Below are 21,133 nucleotides of genomic sequence, written 5' to 3'. Positions count from 1 at the left end.
CAAGAGATCACACAGTCCCGGATTCGCAGACGCGCTCCAGCATGGTCCGAACGGGAGGTACTGGATCTCATCGCATGTTGGGGAGACGAGTCTTTTATGGCAGAACTACATTCCAAAAAAAGGAACGCAACTACATATGCTAAAGTCTCCAGGGCCATGACAGAAAGAGGCTACTCCAGGGACACAGAGCAGTGTCATACAAAAATCAAGGAGCTCAGGCAAGCATACCAAAAAGCCAGAGAGGCGAACGGGCGCTCTGGGTCACAGCCCCATACATTCCGCTTCTACCGTGAGCTCCATGCAATTATGGGGGGTGACGCCACCACTACCCTGTTCGTGGACACCTGCAAGGGGGGAGTTGCATGGAGCGAGGAGGAAGAGTCATTGGAGGATGAAGAGGAGGAGGAGGACAGTGCACAGGTGGCAAGTGGGGAATCCGTTTTCCTCCCTAGCCAGGAACTATGCTTAACGCTGGAGCCAATAGCTTCCCCCCACTCCCAAGGTGGGCTCCCAGACCATGACCCTGGAGAAGGTACTTCTGGTGAGTGAGAGCCTGATTGGAGTCACGCGGTGGGGGGCGGGAGAGGGGGGGAAACCCAGCCGTGCTGGGCTGTTCATGTATATTTTAAAGGGCTCATCCCTGCTCAGAGCCTCATCAGAGCCACGCAGTGGGTGCGGGGGGAGGGAGTGTTATGTGAAGTGATCATCCCAGAGAGCCTGCAGGCCCTCCTTTATGGCAAACCCACCAGGCATTGCTTGCTATGGGAAAGGGGGCCCAGCAGTTTGAAAATATTGAAATGAATGTAGAAGAAGCAGAACCCCGAGTGCCCCTAGGGGCTGCCTGCAAGCTGAATTCTGTTGCCCGGCTGTGTGTGATGGCTTACTCATACCAAAGTGTCCCCTTTGTTCTCTGAAATGTATATTTTAAAATACTACCTTTCCTTTTTCTCCGCCTGCAAATGTTTCAACGCAGCCCCTATCTACTCCATCCCAGAAGCGGGTCCAGATTAGAAGGCAGAAAAAACAAACTCGGGAAGACATGTTTGCCAAGCTCATGCAGTCCTCCTGCACTGATAGGGCCCAGCTGAATACGTGGAGGCAAACAATTGTGGAGTCCCGTAAAGCACGATGAGAGCAGGCAGGACGCTATGGTCAAACTCATGGGGGAGCAAACTGACATGCTCCGCTGTATGGTGGATCTAATGCGGGAAAGGCAGCAAGACCACAGACTGCCGCTGCAGCCCCTGTATAACCGCCCTCCCTCCTCCCCAAGTTCCATAGCCTCCTCACCCAGATGCCCAAGAACACAAGGGGGAAGGCTACGGGGACCCACACACTCAACCCCAGAGGATCGCCCAAGTAGCAGAAAGCTGGCATATGTGAACTTTTGATTTGGTTTCTGGACAAGCCCCGCCGAAACACCGCCCCCAGTGCCACGCCGCCGAAACATGCCCCCGAGCACCGCGCCACTGAAACAGCCCCCAGCGCCACGCCGCGCCGCCCCGCTGAAATACCCCCCCCGAGTGCCGCACCGCCGAAATACCCCCCCAGCACCACCGAAACAACCCCCCCCCCCAGCGCCACTGAAACACCTCCCCCGAGCGCCGCTCCATGCTGCCGAAACAAAAACAACCCACCCCCCCAAGTGCCGTACCGGCAAACCAAAAACAAAAAACCCGAGCGCCCCCTGCCACCCAAAGATTGGCCGCCCCTTACGTGCTTGGTCGGCTGGTGCCTGGAGCCAGCCCTAGTAATCGCATTGTCATCGCTTCCTTGCCTGGTTTTGCAGGTACTGCACATACTACTGGATAATGCGCGAGATATTTACAATGGTCAAGACTGCAGCGGAGATCTGAGCAGGCTCCACGCTTGCCACGCTATGGCGCCTGCATGGGTAATCCTGGAAAAAGGGCACGAAATGAGCTGTTTGGTTCTAGATGGCCGATAAAAGGCGGTAAATGGGTTGTCTTCTGTAGCTTTCACGGAGTCGGGAAGCTCGTTAGAGCTGCAAGAGCGGGAGAGCAGAGTTTGTGGCGGAAATGTGAGCAGAGTTTGCAGCGGAAGCTGTGCGGCTCTGTTCACGATGGCCAAAAAATGGCGGGGAATTGTTGCTGTCTGTAGCTTCCACGGGATCCCAGGACCGACAACATGGAAAAAGCGTCAGAAGCTGTGCGGCTCAGTTCACGGTAGCCGAAAAAAGGCGGGAAATTGTTAGATGAAAGAGTAGATAGAAAGATGAGAAGACATGCGAGGTGGATTCATAGTACCAGGAGACAGGCGGTGCACCGTGCTGCACTGTCTTCTGGCAGTATGGGGTCTGCTGTAGCTTTCACGGAGGGAGAAGCAAGTGATGGCACACACCCAGAAACACCCGTGAGAATGTTTTTGCCCCATCATGCACTGGGAGCTTAACCCACAATTCCAATGGGTGGCAGAGACTGCCGGAACTCTGGGATAGCTTCCCACAGTGCACTGCTCCGACATTCGATGCTAGCCTCGGTACTGTGGACGTACTCCGCCGAATTCACGCGCTTTAGTGGGGACACACAACACCGAATGTATAAAAACGCTTCCAAAAATTTGAATAAAGTAAGTTTGAATTAATTCCGTACTGTAGACGTACCCTTAGAATGTGTTACTGTGATTTACTCAAAGGGTAACATTTTCACCTGATGACTTCACAGAATATTTCCTAGCAATCTGAAATGTTCAGTTGAATCCTGTTACTTGTACTTAAACTCCCTTTATACCTCACCTTGCTGTTCACATGTTTCCAGTACAGCACTGATATTCTGCTCGATAGTACAGGGGTCTCTGACATTATTCCCACTGAGATAACCTGACTATCACTATTGGCTAATCTTTTCCCTTGTGCCCCAGTAACACAGATTCTGCCACTAGCTCCCCAGACAGAGAATTTCAATCACTGCTTGACTATTGTCCTCGTTTGCCTTTTGCTGCTTAGTTCCCATCAGAACTCTCCTGCCCTGAGACTCTCTCACTCATCTCTGGGTACATATGCCTACTTGAGCATCCCTGGAGCCTTAGCTTCTCCAAGCGTTGGCCGCACTTTACTAACCTAGTGCATCCAGCCCCTGTGTTGGGATGTTCAAACAGGCAGTGAAGGACAGATGGCCACTTAGGAGGCAAAACACTGTTGGAGCAGCCTCAGAATGAGATCTGGATGTTCTATTAAGGTGCCCATGTGTGAAGATCTACATTTCAATCAAATCTTAAGCTTTTCAGGCTCTTAGAGGCCTGACCTTACATACAGCTGTTCAGAGTTCCCCTAAAGCCCCCCACTGGCTATAAGAACTCTCTCTTTATTAGGTGTAGGATGCACTGTGTGTTCTGATCCTTCTAAAGCCATTTGCCTCTCCTGTGAACCTGGAGATGGCCAGGTGGCTGAGCTCAAAGCATGTCTGTGCATCATTTAGGAGAACCCATTAAAACATAGCAGCTACCATCCATGCACCAGAGAACCTGGAGAAGACGTGATGTGTCAGGGATTCAGGAGTACTGAAATACGCTGACGGGCCCCTCGCTATCCCCTACGTTGAGAGAGAAATTAATGAAGAACAAAGGGCATTAATCATCCTCCCACAACCACTGATACATCTGCACTGTTGTCACCACTGCTAATTTTGCCCGCTGCGTTTGGAGATGACCAATAAGAACTTGATCCTGCTGAGTCCAGAGATGCAAAGCACTGCTTGTTGAAACCCTCACTAACTGTGGGAAGATCACACCTATTTTTTATCCTGTGTCCTTGAGCATAAGGGAGTGAGTGTCACAGAGGCTTAGACAAGAGCTTAAAAACCGGGAACCTAAATTCAAGTTTTTCAGCCCATATCTAGGCACATAAACATTCATGACTTCAACAGAATCTGCAATGAGATTCCATCCTTTTGAAAAATCAGGCTAGCTAATTAAGTGTCTAACTTTAGACTCCTATTTTCAAAAATCACGGCCTAGATTCCCAGTGAAATCAAGAAACAAAGATCAGCGGGGTACCACGTTAGTGTGTATACACAAAAACAATGCGGGGTCCAGAGGCACCAGAAAGACGAACAGATTAATTTGGGCATAAGCTCTCATGGCTAAAAAACCCACTTCTTCAGATGCATGGAGTGAAAATTACAGATACAGGCATAAATATATATTGACACATGAACAGAAGAGCTTTACTTTACAAGTAGAGAACCAATGTTGAAGGCCAATTCAGTCAGGGTGGATGTGGTCCACTCCCAATAATTGATGTGGAGGTGTCAATACCAAGAGAGGAAAATGACTTTTGTAGTGAGTCAGCCACTCCCAGTCCCTATTCAAGCCCAAATTGATGGTGTTAAGTTTGCAAATGAATTGTAGCTCTGCAGTTTCTCTTTGAAGTCTGTTTTTGAAGTTTTTTTTTTTTATTGAAGAATGGCTACTTTTAAATCTATTATTGAATGTCCAGGGAGATTGAAATGTTCTCCTACTGGCTTTTGTATGTTACCATTCCCAATGTCTGATTTGTGTCCATTTATCCTTTTACGTAGAGACTGTCCTATTTGGCCAATGTACATGGCAGAGGGGCATTGCTGGCACATGATGGCATATATCACATTGGTAGATGTGCAGGTGAATGAGCCTCTGATGGTGTGGCTGGGTCCTATTATGGTGTCACGGGAGTAGATGTGGGGACAGAGAAGGCAACAGGGTTTGTTACAGGGATTGGTTCCTGGGTTAGTGTTTCTGTGCTGTGGTGTGTAGTTGCTGGTGAGTATTTGCTTCAGGATGGGGGGCTGTCTGTAAGCGAGGATTGGCCTGCCTCCCAAGGCCTGTGAGAGTGGGGGGGTCGTTTTCCAGAATAGGTTGTAGATCGTTGATGATGCGCTGGAGAGGTTTCAGCTTGGTGCTGTACGTGATGGCCAGTTTATCAGTCATTTCTGATGAGTCACTTATCAAACTGCACTGTGAAGATAATTCACCATACAATAAACCCAGAGATGGGCACTAGAGGTATTGCTGCATTTTTGTGTCTTCACCAAGTGACTATTTTTGCAGAAACCACTTCCTTTTAAGAAGTTCTTGGTTTGCACTGGCTGCAGCTGTTTTCTTTGCTTGCTGGCACTGAGCAATAATTAACCACACCTGAAGCCAGCCACATACAGAGTAAAGGAACAGTAGTGAGAAGTGCAGCAAGATTGAGACAGAAATTAACAACCAGAGACAAAGAACTGGATAGATTTCTAATGAATTAATACGAGTTCACCTATAAATCATCACTATGGCAGATATTCTGGGGGATTTATCATCATCATAAGTTAGCCTAATGGTTTGGTTAATTGTTTATGCCACAATAATAGTATTTCACACTTATATGGCACTTTTCCATGGATTTCTAAGCACTTTGCAGAAAGTAAAGTGAGGAAACTGAGGCACAAAGAGACGAAGTGACTTGAAAAAGGGTCACACGGTGAAGAGATAAGAGTAAAACTCAAGTCTCCTGGTTCCCATCCCCTTGCCAACTCAACTATACCATGGACATATTGACCTTAGGTGCCTGCACCCGGGAGGTGTAATTACTTGATATTTTCATGTGGACAGTCACTGGCTCTGTAATCTCTGTCCTCTTCTGGGGGAACCACCACTGTGGAAATTTGACAGCTTTGTCCGGATTTGGAGTGTTCTGTTCTCGCCTCCCACTTCTGTGAATATGATGAAGCGGGCTGGACTGATATTACAAAGCAAGACCCTCTTGTGGTGGCAGGACCTGACAGTGCTAGTGATGCCTTTCAAGATTCCTACCATATTGGACAGCATGAGCTGATTCCTCTTCTCCTGCAGGAAGGTCAAGAGCAGTTTCCCATCTACCAGCATGCAAAAGGGAGACCTGTACAGCAGTGGGACTTCTGCAGGCTCACTCAGCTCCACTGTTCTGGTTACCTCTTGAAAGCTATTGCAGTCCCTGTTGGCAGAGCTAGCCTACAGGTGCCACAAGTACTCCTGTTCTTTTTGAGCCTACAGGATGTCGGTCCGGGTTTGCAGATCAGCACGTCACCAGAAGGAGCCATTTCCCCAGATGATCATGCTCTTGGAGTTTGCCTGCAGATGCGTCTTAATGGTTAGATCTGGGGAGGTGACCTTTAACTGCCTCCATGAGTCTGGATGATCCAGGACCAAACTTGTTTCCCAGCTGGATAACACCTATACATGTGCCATGGGTGCTGAAAATAGAGGTGTCTTGCGACTCATAGCGTCACTTAGCAGGTGGTAGATCAGCTTTTGGAAGAACTGATGTATGATGGTCATCACCAAACACTCCTTTCTTTTTGTGCCAGTGCTTGTATACCATTCCCTGGGCTTGGGGGAAGCCCCAGACATGCTGCCTCTTAGCTAGAATGCTCTGATGTTCACATAGCTCCTTTCATCCCAAAGGATCCCAGTGCATTTCACAAACTGCAGGAATCACTTTGGACATCACGTCAGGGCACGGTGACTGTTTAACAGAGCACAGCAACGTTATACAACGATTTGAGACTCCAGAGAAGAATCACAGAATCTGGAAGGGACCTCAAGAAGTCAACATAAGAACATAAGAAAGGCCGTACCGGGTCAGACCAAAGGTCCATCTAGCCCAGTATCCTGTCTACCGACAGTGGCCAATGCCAGGTGCCCCAGAGGGAGTGAACCTAACAGGCAATGATCAAGTGATCTCTCTCCTGCCATCCATCTCCATCCTCTGACAGACAGAGGCTAGAGACAGCATTCCTTACCCGTCCTGGCTAATAGCCATTAATGGACTTAACCACCATGAATTTATCCAGTTCTCTTTTAAACTCTGTTATAGTCCTAGCCTTCACAACCTTCTCAGGTAAGGAGTTCCACAAGTTGACTGTGCGCTGCGTGAAGAAGAACTTCCTTTTATTTGTTTTAAACCTGCTGCCTATTAATTTCATTTGATGACCCCTAGTTCTTGTATTATGGGAATAAGTAAATAACTTTTCCTTATCCACTTTCTCCACATCACTCATGATTTTATATACCTCTATCATATCCCCCCTTAGTCTCCTCTTTTCCAAGCTGAAGAGTCCTAGCCTCTTTAATCTCTCCTCATATGGGACCCATTCCAAACCCTTAATCATTTTAGTTGCCCTTTTCTGAACCTTTTCTAGTGCCAGTATTTCTTTTTTGAGATGAGGAGACCACATCTGTACGCAGTATTCGAGATGAGAGCGTACCATCGATTTATATAAGGGCAATAATATATTCTCAGTCTTATTCTCTATCCCCTTTTTAATGATTCCTAACATCCTGTTTGCTTTTTTGACCGCCTCTGCACACTGCGTGGACATTTTCAGAGAACTATCCACGATGACTCCAAGATCTTTTTCCTGACTTGTTGTAGCTAAATTAGCCCCCATCATATTGTATGTATAGTTGGGGTTATTTTTTCCAATGTACATTACTTTGTATTTATCCACATTAAATTTCATTTGCCATTTTGTTGCCCAATCACTTAGTTTTGTGAGATCTTTTTGAAGTTCGTCACAGTCTGCTTTGGACTTAACTATCTTGAGCAGTTTAGTATCATCTGCAAACTTTGCCACCTCACTGTTTACCCCTTTCTCCAGATCATTTATGAATAAGTTGAATAGGATCAGTCCGAGGACTGACCCTTGGGGAACACCACTAGTTACCCCTCTCCATTCTGAGAATTTACCATTTATTCCTACCCTTTGTTCCCTCTCTTTTAACCAGTTCTCAATCCATGAAAGGATTCCCTTTTATCCCATTGCAGCTTAATTTACATAAGAGCCTTTGGTGAGGGACCTTGTCAAAGGCTTTCTGGAAATCTAAGCACACTATGTCCACTGGATCCCCCTTGTCCACATGTTTGTTGACCTCTTCAAAGAACTCTAATAGATTAGTAAGACACAATTTCCCTTTACAGAAACCATGTTGACTATTGCTCAACAGTTTATGTTTTTCTATGTGTCGGACAATTTTATTCTTAACTATTGTTTCGACTAATTTGCCTGGTACAGATGTTAGACTTACCGGTCTGTAATTGCCGGGATCACCTCTAGAGCCCTTTTTAAATATTGGCGTTACATTAGCTAACTTCCAGTCATTGGGTACAGAAGCCGATTTGAAGGACAGGTTACAAACCTTAGTTAACAGTTCCGCAACTCACATTTGAGTTCTTTCAGAACTCTTGGGTGAATGCCATCTGGTCCCGGTGACTTGTTAATGTTAAGTTTATCAATTAATTCCAAAACCTCCTCTCGTGACACTTCAATCCGTGACAGTTCCTCAGATTTGTCACCTACAAAATCCAGCTCAGGTTTGGGAATCTCTCTAACATCCTCAGCCGTGAAGACTGAAGCAAAGAATCCATTTAGTTTCTCTGCAATGACTTTATCGTCTTTAAGCGCTCCTTTTGTATCTCGATCATCAAGGGGCCCCACTGGTTGTTTAGCAGGCTTCCTGCATCTGATGTACTTAAAAAACATTTTGTTATTACCTTCAGAGTTTTTGGCTAGCCGTTCTTCAAACTCCTCTTTGGCTTTTCTTATTACATTCTTGCACTTAATTTGGCAGCGTTTATGCTCCTTTCTATTTGTCTCACTAGGATTTGACTTTTTAAAGGAAGTCTTTTTATCTCTCACTGCTTCTTTTACATGGTTGTTAAGCCACGGTGGCTCTCTTTTAGTTCTTTTACTGTGTTTCTTAATTTGGGGTATACATTGAAGTTGGGCCTCTATTATGGTGTCTTTAAAAAGCGCCCATGCAGCTTGCAGGAATTTCACTTTAGTCACTGTACCTTTTAACTTCTGTTTAACTAACCCCCTCATTTTTGCATAGTTCCCCCTTTTGAAATTAAATGCCACAGTGTTGGGCTGTTGAGATGGTCTTCCCACCACAGGGATGTTGAACGCTATTGTATTATGGTCACTATTTCCAAGCTGTCCTGTTATAGTTACCTCTTGGACCAGCTCCTGTGCTCCACTCAGGACTAAATCTAGAGTTGCCTCTCCCTTTGTGGGTTCCCGTACCAGCTGCTCCATGAAGCAGTCATTTAAAGTATCGAGAAATTTTATCTCTGCTTTTCATCCTGAAGTGAAATGTTCCCAGTCAATATGGGGATAATTGAAATCCCCCACTATTATTGAGTTCTTAATTTTGATAGCCTCTCTAATTTCCCTTAGCATTTCATCATCACTATCACCGTTCTGGTCAGGTAGTCGATAATAGATCCCTAATGTTATATTCTTATTAGAGCATGAAATTTCTATCCATAGAGATTCTATGGAACATGCGGATTTGCTTAGGATTTTTACTTCATTTGATTGTACATTTTCTTTCACATATAATGCCGCTCCCCTCCCCCCCCCCCCGTGGATCTACCAGCGATAACTGGCTAATAAATTTGTTAGTCTCTAAGGTGCCACAAGTACTCCTGTTCTTTTTGCGGATACAAACTAACACGGCTGCTACTCTGGAACCTACCATTTTATGGAAGGCAATCGTCCTTGAATTCCGAGGGATCGCCGCTGCTGCCATCAGTAGTGTGGCTGAGAGGTGATGAAGGCAGACATAATCTTTTGAAGTGATAATCAAGATAGCCCAGTACAGACAGTTTGATAAGAAGTGTGAGAATACTTACAAGGGGAGATAGATTCAATGTTTGTAATGCCCAAACTGTGTCTCTTCCCTAGCAGCCTAAATTTGGCCTCCAGGACATCTCTCCTACCCTTCCCTATGTCATTGGTACCTACATGTACCACGACCACCAGCTCCTCCCCAGCACTACACATAAGTCTATCTAGATGCCTCGAGAGATCCGCAACCTTCGCACCAGGCAGGCAAGTCACCGTATGGTTCTCCCTGTCATCACAAACCCAGCTATCTACGTTTCTAATGATCGAATCTCCCAATACGAATACCTGCCTTTTCCTAGCAACTGGAGTTCCCTCCCCCGGAGAGGCTAACCTCAGTGCGAGAGGCAACACCAGCACCGTCTGGAAGGAGGGTCCCAACTATGGGAAGGTTTCCCTCTGTTCCCATTGACTGCTCTGCTTCCCTGGGCCTTTTATGCTCCTCAACAGCGCAGGGGCTGTTCACAAGTTCAGCCCGCTGCACAAGTAAACCTAGATGATGGTATCCCATTGAAACTGCAGCAGTGTTTAAACAGGCTGAATGTAGCTATCCAGATATGCTGCTGGCCAAGTCTTCAGAACTAACAGCCATACCCTTGCAGAAAAAGGCCATGGCAGTATTAATGGCCATGACTGATCATTGCTCAGGGTGGCAAGCCTGTGCACAAACCTACCCGTACCCAGTGGGTACGTAATTGGGGCGCCTAACCCGTGCCACCACTCACTGCTGCTCATGTTAGTGCAGCAACACCATTTTTAGCATGCTAGCTCGATGAGCGCTACCATGAGTGTCTACATGAGCTGTGAATCACACCCCTAGCTCCAAGTGTAGTCGTAGCCTTAACGTTAGCGTAGACAACCCCATAGTGTCAAACCCAGAGGAGACGGAACCTCTAGAGTAAACCAGTCACTGGCTGGTTGGTTTGCTACCCATCTTCTCAGTAATAACCAGAATAAAGATATTCTGGATCACCCGGAGTATTCTGAGTAGCTGCTTCTGGATCGGATGGAACTGCAGGACTCTCTCTGCTCCAGTGTCCTAAGGAACCTTTCCAAATGCTTCAGATCTGTCTCCATGAAATCTGGCCAGGTTTGGGGTTTCTTGGCAGCAATGCAGACTGAGGTTGTGATTGGCTGGTAGGCCTGTGTCGGAGAAAAACTGAGTTCTCACTATTTGTTTAGGTACAGCAAGTCAGAGCTTTATTAACTCTCACATGTGCAGAGGGAGAGAGGTAAACAGGTCTCTCTCCCTGGTAACTAATTACAGCAAGCATTTATACCTTTCATTACAAAAATAATGAGGGACAGCAGCATTTTTGTTTATACATAGGCCATCTTGATATCTCATTTCCTCAGTTGTTTTGACTCTTGCCAACATACAATTATTTTCTATACCTTATCTACCCAAGGTCTTCTACACTTTATCTATGCTGAGGTCATCATAACTTCTTACACAGCTCTTTCTCACCTGCCTCACACAATCCTCGCTTCTACAAACCTCGCGTTATCAGGGTTACAGTTAGCCTGACTCTTGCTAACAAACGTCATGCATTACAGTTCCCTTCTGTCAGTTTTTTTCTTTGCTTCCACAACCCCCCCTTTTGTACTTCTAGTACAACAAACATTCTCAAATCTCTATTTGCATCAAGTCTTGGACTTCTGATTCTAAATTAGATGCTTTAACCTTAGGGGTTTTGATTGGATGCAATGACAATGCATGATTAGCATGAACATGAAAGGTATTACTATTATTACGTTTTTTACAACAACAATAACATAATCCTAAACTAACTAATAACAATACAAGCAATAACATTCTTATAGCAATACTATAATGGGGTTGTTGTACAGCCTTTGTCATAAAGCACAATACATCATATTTAGTACATAAGGTAGCTACTTTATAAGCAGTGTGAAAGGCATACTTTTTTACTTGATATACATTTTGAAGCATGTGAATTTGCTTTTGTACCTCAGAGATTTTCTGAATCTCAGGTAACAATGAAAGCAAATTTTGAAATCTATCAGATAGTAAGCTAGTCTAATTAAAGGGTATTTGGAACTTAAGAGCTACTTGAAAAACTTTATTTGCAGGCCAATAAATGATATGATTGCTTGCAGTGGTAGTGAGATTAAAATGTATGTTTTGCAATGTAGTGGCTTTAACATACACACAGCTATTATTAGCTTAAAAAAATAAGTGTCTTGTTAGGGTAGTTCTTTGTTCTTTACTTTTCTAGTAAATGTAGTCATGAAGAGTAACAACTTTTCTTGGCTTCAGTTTACGGATACACTGAAGCTGTGGGGGTTGTAACGGCCAAAATGTCTATTGTCTTCTTAACTCTACTCAAATGTCAGATGTAATTTCAGGAGCACTGACTAAAAATCGATTGGGCATACCAGGAGGTCTAATTTTTCAGATGTCTTGGTGAATTACTTAATTCTACATGCATCTTCTTCATGGACTCGGCAGGATTCGGTATGTGGGAGCCCACACCTCCTGAACCGGTCTATATGCTTGGAAGGAGCACTGAGAACGTTCACACTTTTACTCAGAAAGTTTCTAAGTATGTCTTTATGGCTACAGATCAGATGGTACTCTTAACGTGTTTGTAAGGGCAGTGGGCCAAGCCTGGTGCTCTAGATCATTTTGAATGGCCATTAGCTGGTCATTCAAGAAATCTTGAATTTTTGAGCATGCTAGATCTCACTGCAATGCCTTTCTAGCCTCAGTGATATTCAATACTATTTTTGTTAGCAACTTTTGGGTCATTGAACTAAGGGCAGAAATAACATGTAACTTACCAACTTCAGCCTGTACTTGGGTTAGTTGTGCTCTAGAAACAAGGCCTATGGCCTTTTCTAGTTGGCCCAATTTCTTATTATGTTTTTGGTTTTTAAAAATATTTTAGACTGCTACTGCATTATTGGCCCCATCCCACAGGGATCCGGTCAAGTCTTTCTTTTTTTTAGAAGAAATAACCTAAGCCTTTTGTTGTGCTAATTTAATGGCAGCCCCCTGTGAGCAATTTGGGTATGTAGAGGTAATTTGGAAACTGGATAAGGGTAATGAAAATTTAACAGTCTTTAGTGTAGTGTTAATCACAGTTCATTGATATTCTAATACATTTTTTTTTGGTGTAGTACTATACTACATTTTCAAGCATGGGTCCTACAAGTTTCTTTTTGCCAGTGTATAATTTTTTGTTTTTTTACTAGGGTCAGTTTTTAATGTCTCTTGTAGTCAGGAATCTTTGGACTTTGTGGTTTCAATGAAGCAAGTGTTTTTTCTTTTTTTTTTTTGAAACAGTGTGGTTTAGCATTATACAGGGGAGAGGTTACTAGCACATCACTTTGTAATGGTTTTGCTTCTTTTAGAAAAATCTAGAGGCACAGTAGGTCTGTCAGTGGACAAGGGAGAGGTTACTAGCACTTCACTTTGTCTTTTTTTTTTTTTTTTTTTTTTTTTGCTGTTTAGAAGACACAGCAGAGCTAGAAGGAGAAATAGGCTTATTATTAGTTGGAGAGTCCTCTCGAGGTGGAGGGGTTTTTTTACAGTGAGAAGCATGGGTCTAGGCAGGTAGTCTTTGGCACTTCACAGTGGTGGTGGTGGTTAACAGGACTTGGAAAGGGCCTTTCCAGTGTGGAGCCAAAGCAGTCTTTCGTTGATAGACTTTACGTAGACTCAGTCTTTTTGTTTTAATGAATGGCAGGGCTGCTAGGGTCTTTGGGTAGCACTTCTTTTATCTGTGAGAAAAGAAACTTAACACATTTTATTAATGCCTGGCAGTGTTTTTCAGATCTTATAGTTGCTTGGGCACATTCAGGCCCCCCTTTTCTTGGCTATCAGCCAAGTCTTAGCTGTGGGCAGTGTCTTTGGATGGTGCCAGCATTTTATTTTTGGACTGAGCTTGCTAGCTATTTTTTTTTAGTTAACTTATTTTGTTTTTTTGTTTTTTTTTTTTTTTTGGCTTTTTTTAACTTACAAAGGAAACTTCTACTTTTTACTTATACACTTTTTTTTAACAATGAACACATACACATTGCCATTATACAGTACATTAGTCTTATTATTTAATGTATGCCATGTACACTCTTTCAGTAAAATAACTTTATTACAGAGCTTTGGAGCAACAAGTCAGGACAAGCACACTCACTTTTGAGGAGTCCACTCAGTACAACTTCAGGTGTCTAATAGCTTTCTTTCCTCTTTAGCCCTCTGGCTAGAAATCTGAGGTAGCCAGAAGGATCCCATGGGCAATATGGGGAGTGGGTTAACTTTCCATGTCTTTGCTTTCAAAGACTGTTGGTATGCAAATTTTAACAACAATTTTTTCAATTAAAAAAAAATCTGGCCAATGAAGTTTTTTTTTTTTTTACTTAAGCAACTGTATTACACTTTAGTATATTACATTTTCTTGATTTATTCAAACACTTTTTGTATTTCAAGTTGAATAAAACAAGTATTTGCTTTTTTTGATTTAACTCTTTTATTTAATTTTGAACTAGACTGTCTTATGAAAATATTAAACCTAACAATTTTGGCCACAAGACAAACACTACAAGACAGGACAAAGAACACAAAAATAATTTTTATTGTACCAGTAAATGCATGGTACATTGAATGCTGTTTAGCTGGCATTCGTTTTTTTTGATGATCTGAAAGACAAAAGAACAGAGGTCTACTCTTTTTGGGTAGTCAGTCATTGCTTAAAATATTTTTTTTATATACACACATACTCTTGTTGATTTTAGACAAAACAGAGGAATTACTTTATATTTTTTTGTATTTGTTTTATAGGCAGCCCAGGTTTTAGTGGCTTCTACTTTATTAGTTAGAAAATTGCATTAATACAGATGCTTTTTGGCTTGCTTCCAGATCTAAAGCTATCCACAGCTTAAAAATTCTTATGTAAAAAGTCACAATTAACTTTTTCAGACTTTTGATTGCCTTTTACTTTTAACTCCTGCTTTTAAACACTCAGTGATCTGAAAGAGACAACACAACCTATATTGGTAGGTTTGCATTTCTTTTACTTCTGCTACAATATACACTGCACATGTTCTGGGGAAAATGCACATTTTCTCTACAATTCAATTTCCACAACACTAGCCACATCAATTTCTACACAAGGTGTAACTGTTTCTTTTGTGCTTACAAAATCTCCATGCACCCCTAGTAAAGTGACAGTTCGACCACACAGAGCCAGGGGCACTGTCCTTCTCTCTCTTTTTACTAGATCTTTTATCTGCTATTTTGTTACCCAAAAACAAATTCAAATCTTTATTCTTTCTTGAACACCGGGTAAAGGCTATTTACTTAACATATAATCTAAAGGGCTATCTTTAGAGAGTTTTACCAGAGACCCACCCATCTGCCTGCTGACACTCTAACAGAGAATTACACAGAGAACAGAGGGAATTATGGCCTAATAGGATCTTATTACAGGAATTTCTACTAATACTGACCGCTACAGGGGACGGGACAGAAGGATCCCAATTCAACCTCAGAGCTTTATTGCACGCGATGGCTTCTACTCTGAGGAATTACGAATGAGAGGCTCAGTTCCATCCACACACCTAACACCTAAATGTATAAGACAGAAATTCATTAACCGGAGTCGCCATTAACTGTCACCAAAATATCGGGTCCACCTAGCTGAGAGCCAATAACAGCCAGACAGGGATAAGGAAGAGTTGCTTTATTCTGCAGAAGAAAGGAGAGCTTTGCACTTTGGTACAAAGACTCTGTCTTACACACATTTTACTATTTCAATTATTATCCTGGGGATTTGAAATCTCCATGCTTATAATTACTTACTCCTTTTCTTCCACTATGCCCTCAAAGTTTCCAACCTGTTCTCCAATCTCTCTATCTATTGCCTGCCCGCTTGGGCCCGATCCTGCTTTTCTTGCTGAACCGTCCCTTCCATGGGCACCAGCTTTTTCACTACTAATTTAGATAGGAGGGTGGGCTTCTTAACTAGCTCTCACCCTTCTTGGTCTCTTCTCTTTATCTTCTTACTCACAAGGCTACCCAAGTCTTCTCTCGTGAGGCTTGCCACTTGGGCAAAACGCATTGCCCATTGGCATTTAACTATTCAATTTTTTCTTGTGGCAAACACACTGCTCTTACAGCATATGCAAACACAAATGGTTAAATTTTGACAAGTCCCTGAAGGACCGGTACTTGCTTAGCCAGTGCTTCCTTTTCTGCCTGGAAGTCCTGTCTCAAGGCTTGCAACTTGCCCTGGGCGTAGGTTTGAGTTGCTGCCTGGTTCATGATCTATGCTCTTAATTGCTCAATTCTAGTTATCAAGTACACAACTCTTCCCTTTTCTCCAACTTCTCTGTTGCCCAGTCCTGCTACGACTGGGGTAGATCCACCTGACACCTTTCCCGGTCAGCCGGGGTGGAAAGAGGAATGCTAAATCCCTCTCCGGTTCTCAGACTTACTGCGGCTGAGAGTAGACACACTTTCATACTCACACACGTACGTCCAGACTGGCCACGTCTGTGTATAACGTTCAGAGAAGGTGCTGTGCAATCTCCAACTTGCTTCCTCTCTTGGGAGGGCAGTTCTTTTACACCCTGAGGTCTCCTGGGGCGTCTTTTCAGTGATTCCAGTCCAGGCCGGCTGCCTGTGGCTTCTTCAGCTTCCCCAAACCACGCCAGCTCCAGGGTCGCAAAGGCAGACTGTTGGATCTCACTGGACAGTTAAGCTTTGCAAATGTAATCTCAGCACTTTAACTTGTATTGCCTTTGGTTTGACTATGTCTATATTTTTTCACAGTCAGCTGGGGCCGAAAGCAGTTTTTCTTTATACTTAGTCTGGTCTGCATTGATTCTTGACCTTGAACGCAGATTAACTTTCTCTTTATCTCTGGACCAAGCTGAATTTCAAATTAACCCGTTCCTTTCCTCAATAGACAAATTGCTCCCATTTGTGTCAGAGGCTTTTTTGTGATTAAAAGCTCCTCTGAGATGTATGATCTTATCTAGATTGAAGGTACCTTCTAGTGGGCATTGTTTAGATAAATTTTCACGCGTGTAATGATTCCAATTCTCTAAATACCTGCAGGTTTTAGTACCATAATGTACGTACATGAAATAAGCTGGGGTACCCTTAGTGGGTGAGAGGGAATCCTTAGACTGTCCCCCACCCATTTTCCAATCACACACACAGGGAGGAGGATGCCCTGTCCGCGCTAGCGGCACATAAACTAAGGATCTCTCCCTACAGGGTATTCACACAGGAGAGACTAACGAGGATGGCCACGACCCTCCTACACCTCCCTTCAGCAAAGAGCGTCGGCTAGTCTCAGAGAGACGGCGCCGCTTACTCTGTTGCATTCAGTGAGATGATCAGACTGTCAGTGGCTCACACGGAGAGGAAAAGGGGAGGGAAGATGGGTTCACCCACTCCTAGACCCAGGTAGCCTCCTCGCCGGACGATGCCAGGCCGAGTCAACCTACATGGGTCGGATCTCCTAAAAGATCCTCTAGTTACCGGGCTTGCGTTAGAGTAGTTCTGGTCACGAGCCAAAAGACTTCGCAGAGTACTCTGGGCGTCTTCCGGTAACACTCAATTCACACTGTGTACACACACACACACACAGACCACACACACACCAAGGCCTTATACCAGGTACTACTCCTGAGTACCTCCAGGTACTATTCCCAAGTACCTCGATGCATCACTTGAGGCGGTAAAAACCCCTCTTGAGGCGGTAACAACCCCTCAACACAGGTGCAAACCTTATGCACCTAGCATATGCATACAGGGGGCGGCAAACAATTCTCCTATTACGCCGCTCAGCATCTGACCTTGCTGCACAGTCAATAAGTTCGGATGGCGTGAGCCCAACAGGGGCAGACGGCCCCACGGACAGTCCTCCTCCGACACCCCAATAGAGATTTCAAAAGGTCTCCTACCTCTATTGTGGCGCCATGGGGTTCGAAGGGGAACGATCCGTAGCAGCTGCCGGTGCCTCTGCGGGCGTTGCCATCCCGGACGAGCCCCCAAATTGTCGGAGAAAAACTGAGTTCTCACTATTTGTTTAGGTACAGCAAGTCAGAGCTTTATTAACTCTCACATGTGCAGAGGGAGAGAGGTAAACAGGTCTCTCTCCCTGGTAACTAATTACAGCAAGCATTTATACCTTTCATTACAAAAATAATGAGGGACAGCAGCATTTTTGTTTATACATAGGCCATCTTGATATCTCATTTCCTCAGTTGTTTTGACTCTTGCCAACATACAATTATTTTCTATACCTTATCTACCCAAGGTCTTCTACACTTTATCTATGCTGAGGTCATCATAACTTCTTACACAGCTCTTTCTCACCTGCCTCACACAATCCTCGCTTCTACAAACCTCGCGTTATCAGAGTTACAGTTAGCCTGACTCTTGCTAACAAACGTCATGCATTACAGTTCCCTTCTGTCAGTTTTTTTCTTTGCTTCCACACCTGGAAGCACAGATGCTCATAAGTTCTGTCCTCCGAGAGGACCTTGTGCTTTGTAAAGTCCAGGCCCCTCAGCTGAGCCTTCAGCCTCATGTCATTCGTTCTGGAGACATGAATGAAGGTTGCCATCTGGATCCAACAATAGAGTTGCTCCAGGTTAGATGTGAACTTGTTATTTTGAATGAGAATTCTCACTCTCTGCTCAAAGCCTTCCAAGCCCAAAGGCAGCCTGGAGAAGTCAGAATGTTCTTGATGGTCATGGTCAGCCCCCAACTGATAGGCTGTCTGACCTGGTCACTGCCATCTTCATAGTGGCTTGCAGTTATGTTTGGGCATAAATGCTTCACTGGATCAGGACCTCAGTAATGTCTAGATCCAGTTGGTTCATTGTACAGGTCACAAGAGAGCGCAGCCAACTCACCATGGGACCTGAAAACCCAACTGGTTTACTTCTGCCTCTTGCTGTATCACCGCATAAAGACGTGGCTGTTTGATATTAGTGAACTATTCTAATGCTGAGCTATAATTCAGTCCAGCTCCTGCTCCCGTAGCTGTATTGGCTCTGCAGAACTAACAGGAGTGCAGATGTAGGGTGTGAAGATATCCAGAACTCAGACATATTCAGTGAGAAAGGACTCTGGAAAAATGGTACCCTTTGCTAAATGATAGTCACACTGTAGCACAGATCTTGGTGTGTTTTGTGTTTCAAACCTGTGAAATCTGGACACGACACCAAAGTCTGGTTTGAGCCCCCCATCTGTGTACTTTAGTTTCCAAGGTACATTCCTGCTAGAGAGAAGGATACTGTGGCACTTTCCTCCTGTCCTCAATCTATCTGAGCTCCTGATAGGGGCTGTAAAACAAATGTGATATACAGACATATTATTTGAGACACTAAGCTCATCTCTAGACTCTGAAGTGCTGGGTATATATCGTGATGGACCCATATAGTACATCGGAAGAACTTACAGACTGTCTGTATTGAAAACAGAGGATAAAGTGGACTGCAAAGAGAAAGCAGAAAGTCAGGATTATTGAACTCTTCACCTGCATACATCTGACAATAAATTAAAGGAAGCCCTTCGTGGGATCTAAGATAACGTGCTGTGGAATGAACAATAAGAAGTGTTTTTAGTATCATGTACTCTGCATATTTGGGATCTACCAATGGTGAGTGTGTACTGAAGTCTGCGTGGCACTGCATGTGCATCAAGCTGCAGCCACATGGGTACAGTTGCAGGATCTCAGCTTTAGTTTGCAAGCTCTTTGGGGGGCAGGGACTGGGTCTTTGTCCATTCTGTAAGGTGGCTTCCGGGTGCTGTAAAATACTATTAATTCCCAAGATTTATTCTAATGTCCCCAGACTCTTAGCATTTTCCAAGAGGTGACTTAGCACATAATTGCATGATCACTCCTGCACCCGTGACATCCTCTTGGATGATCAGGAATACAAATGAGAGATTTATACCATTGGCAATGAGAGATTCAGCATAAAACAAGCTTTGCAGGTCCTTCTGGGCAGCTGTGAAAGTTTCTCAGAATTCTCCTGGGCTTATGTATTGTTTGTATTACGTAGTGCCTAGCACAAGACTCCACCATACTATGTGCTGTACAAACACAACAAAAATATGGTCCCTGCCCCATGGGGCTTACAATTTAGTATAAAACGACAGACAATAGATGGATACAGACCAACCACCAGGGAACAACGCAACAATATTGACCAGCACGATAGGCTGTGGTCGCAGCGCACAAGCAGCTGACCTGTTAAAGTGTTTTTGCAGGCGTCACAGCAAAGGAGAGCTTTAAGGAGAGATCTAAAGGAACAAGGAAGATAATATAGCTTTGTGGCTGTTCCTGGGGAGGGCACTTCCCAAGCCTGAGGAAAGGACAAAGGTACTTGTCTGGAAATGTAACAAGTGGGCAATGGAGCCTGCCATCGTGGGCCCATGGAGGTGAGCATTGACAGTTCAATAGCAAAGGAGAGAGGATAGAGAGGGAGGGCAGAGGCTGTGAAGGGCCTCGAAAGTGAAGACAACCACCACGGTTTATGGTTGATGTAATAGAGAAGGGGGAGCCAGTGGAGGGATGCAACGAGGGGGTGACATGGTTAAAGTGACAGGCTAGGAGAATGGTCTTTGCAGCAACATTCTGAATGGATACACGTGAGGCAAGACTGCAATTGACAAGGCCAGAGAAAAGGAGGGGACAATGGTGAATTCTATAGTCATGATACATGTGTGACAGCGAAAGAAGCTTCTTTAGGTAATTTTTAGAGGGGGGTTAAGTTGTAGTGATATATGTTTTCTCTGCCCATCAGAGGTTTGGACTGTAGGACTCCTGGGGGCAGATCCTTAGCCGCTGTAAATAGTCCAAGCTCACTAGCTGGCTCCAGGCTTCGCAGACAGAAGAATTAAAAAAGATGCACTGGGACTATTTTTGCAGGACTCTCCGACATTTCTAAAATACTTTCTATGTAAGGGAAGTGAAAGAGGAACCCAGAGACCTGTGTGAAATGAACCAGTGAGTCTTAATCCAGCTGCCAGAAGTCAGGTATCCACATTACAAAACCCACCATCCCCACTGGCATCCTTCATAGAAGACGCACCAGAGGATGTATGGGTTGACTGGGCATGGAGGCTGAACTGCCTTCCTACATCCATATGCAGGCTAAGGCATGCTAATGCACAGAGGAAATTTGCATGGACACTGCCCAAACTGAACAGGAGTACTTGTGGCACCTTAGGGACTAACGAATTTATTAGAGCATAAGCTTTTGTGGACTACAGCCCACTTCTTCGGATGCATATAAAGTGGAATAAATATTGAGGAGATATATATACACACATACAGAGAGCATAAACAGGTGGGAGTTGTCTTACCAACTCTGAGAGGCCAATTAAGTAAGAGAAAAAAAACTTTTGAAATGATAATCAAGATAGCCCAGTACAGACAGTTTGATAAGAAGTGTGAGAATACTTACAAGGGGAGATAGATTCAATGTTTGTAATGCCCAAA

Source organism: Malaclemys terrapin, chromosome 7, assembly GCF_027887155.1.
Source record: "Malaclemys terrapin pileata isolate rMalTer1 chromosome 7, rMalTer1.hap1, whole genome shotgun sequence".
Lineage (NCBI taxonomy): Eukaryota > Metazoa > Chordata > Testudines > Emydidae > Malaclemys > Malaclemys terrapin.
This window is presented reverse-complemented; position numbering follows the sequence as displayed.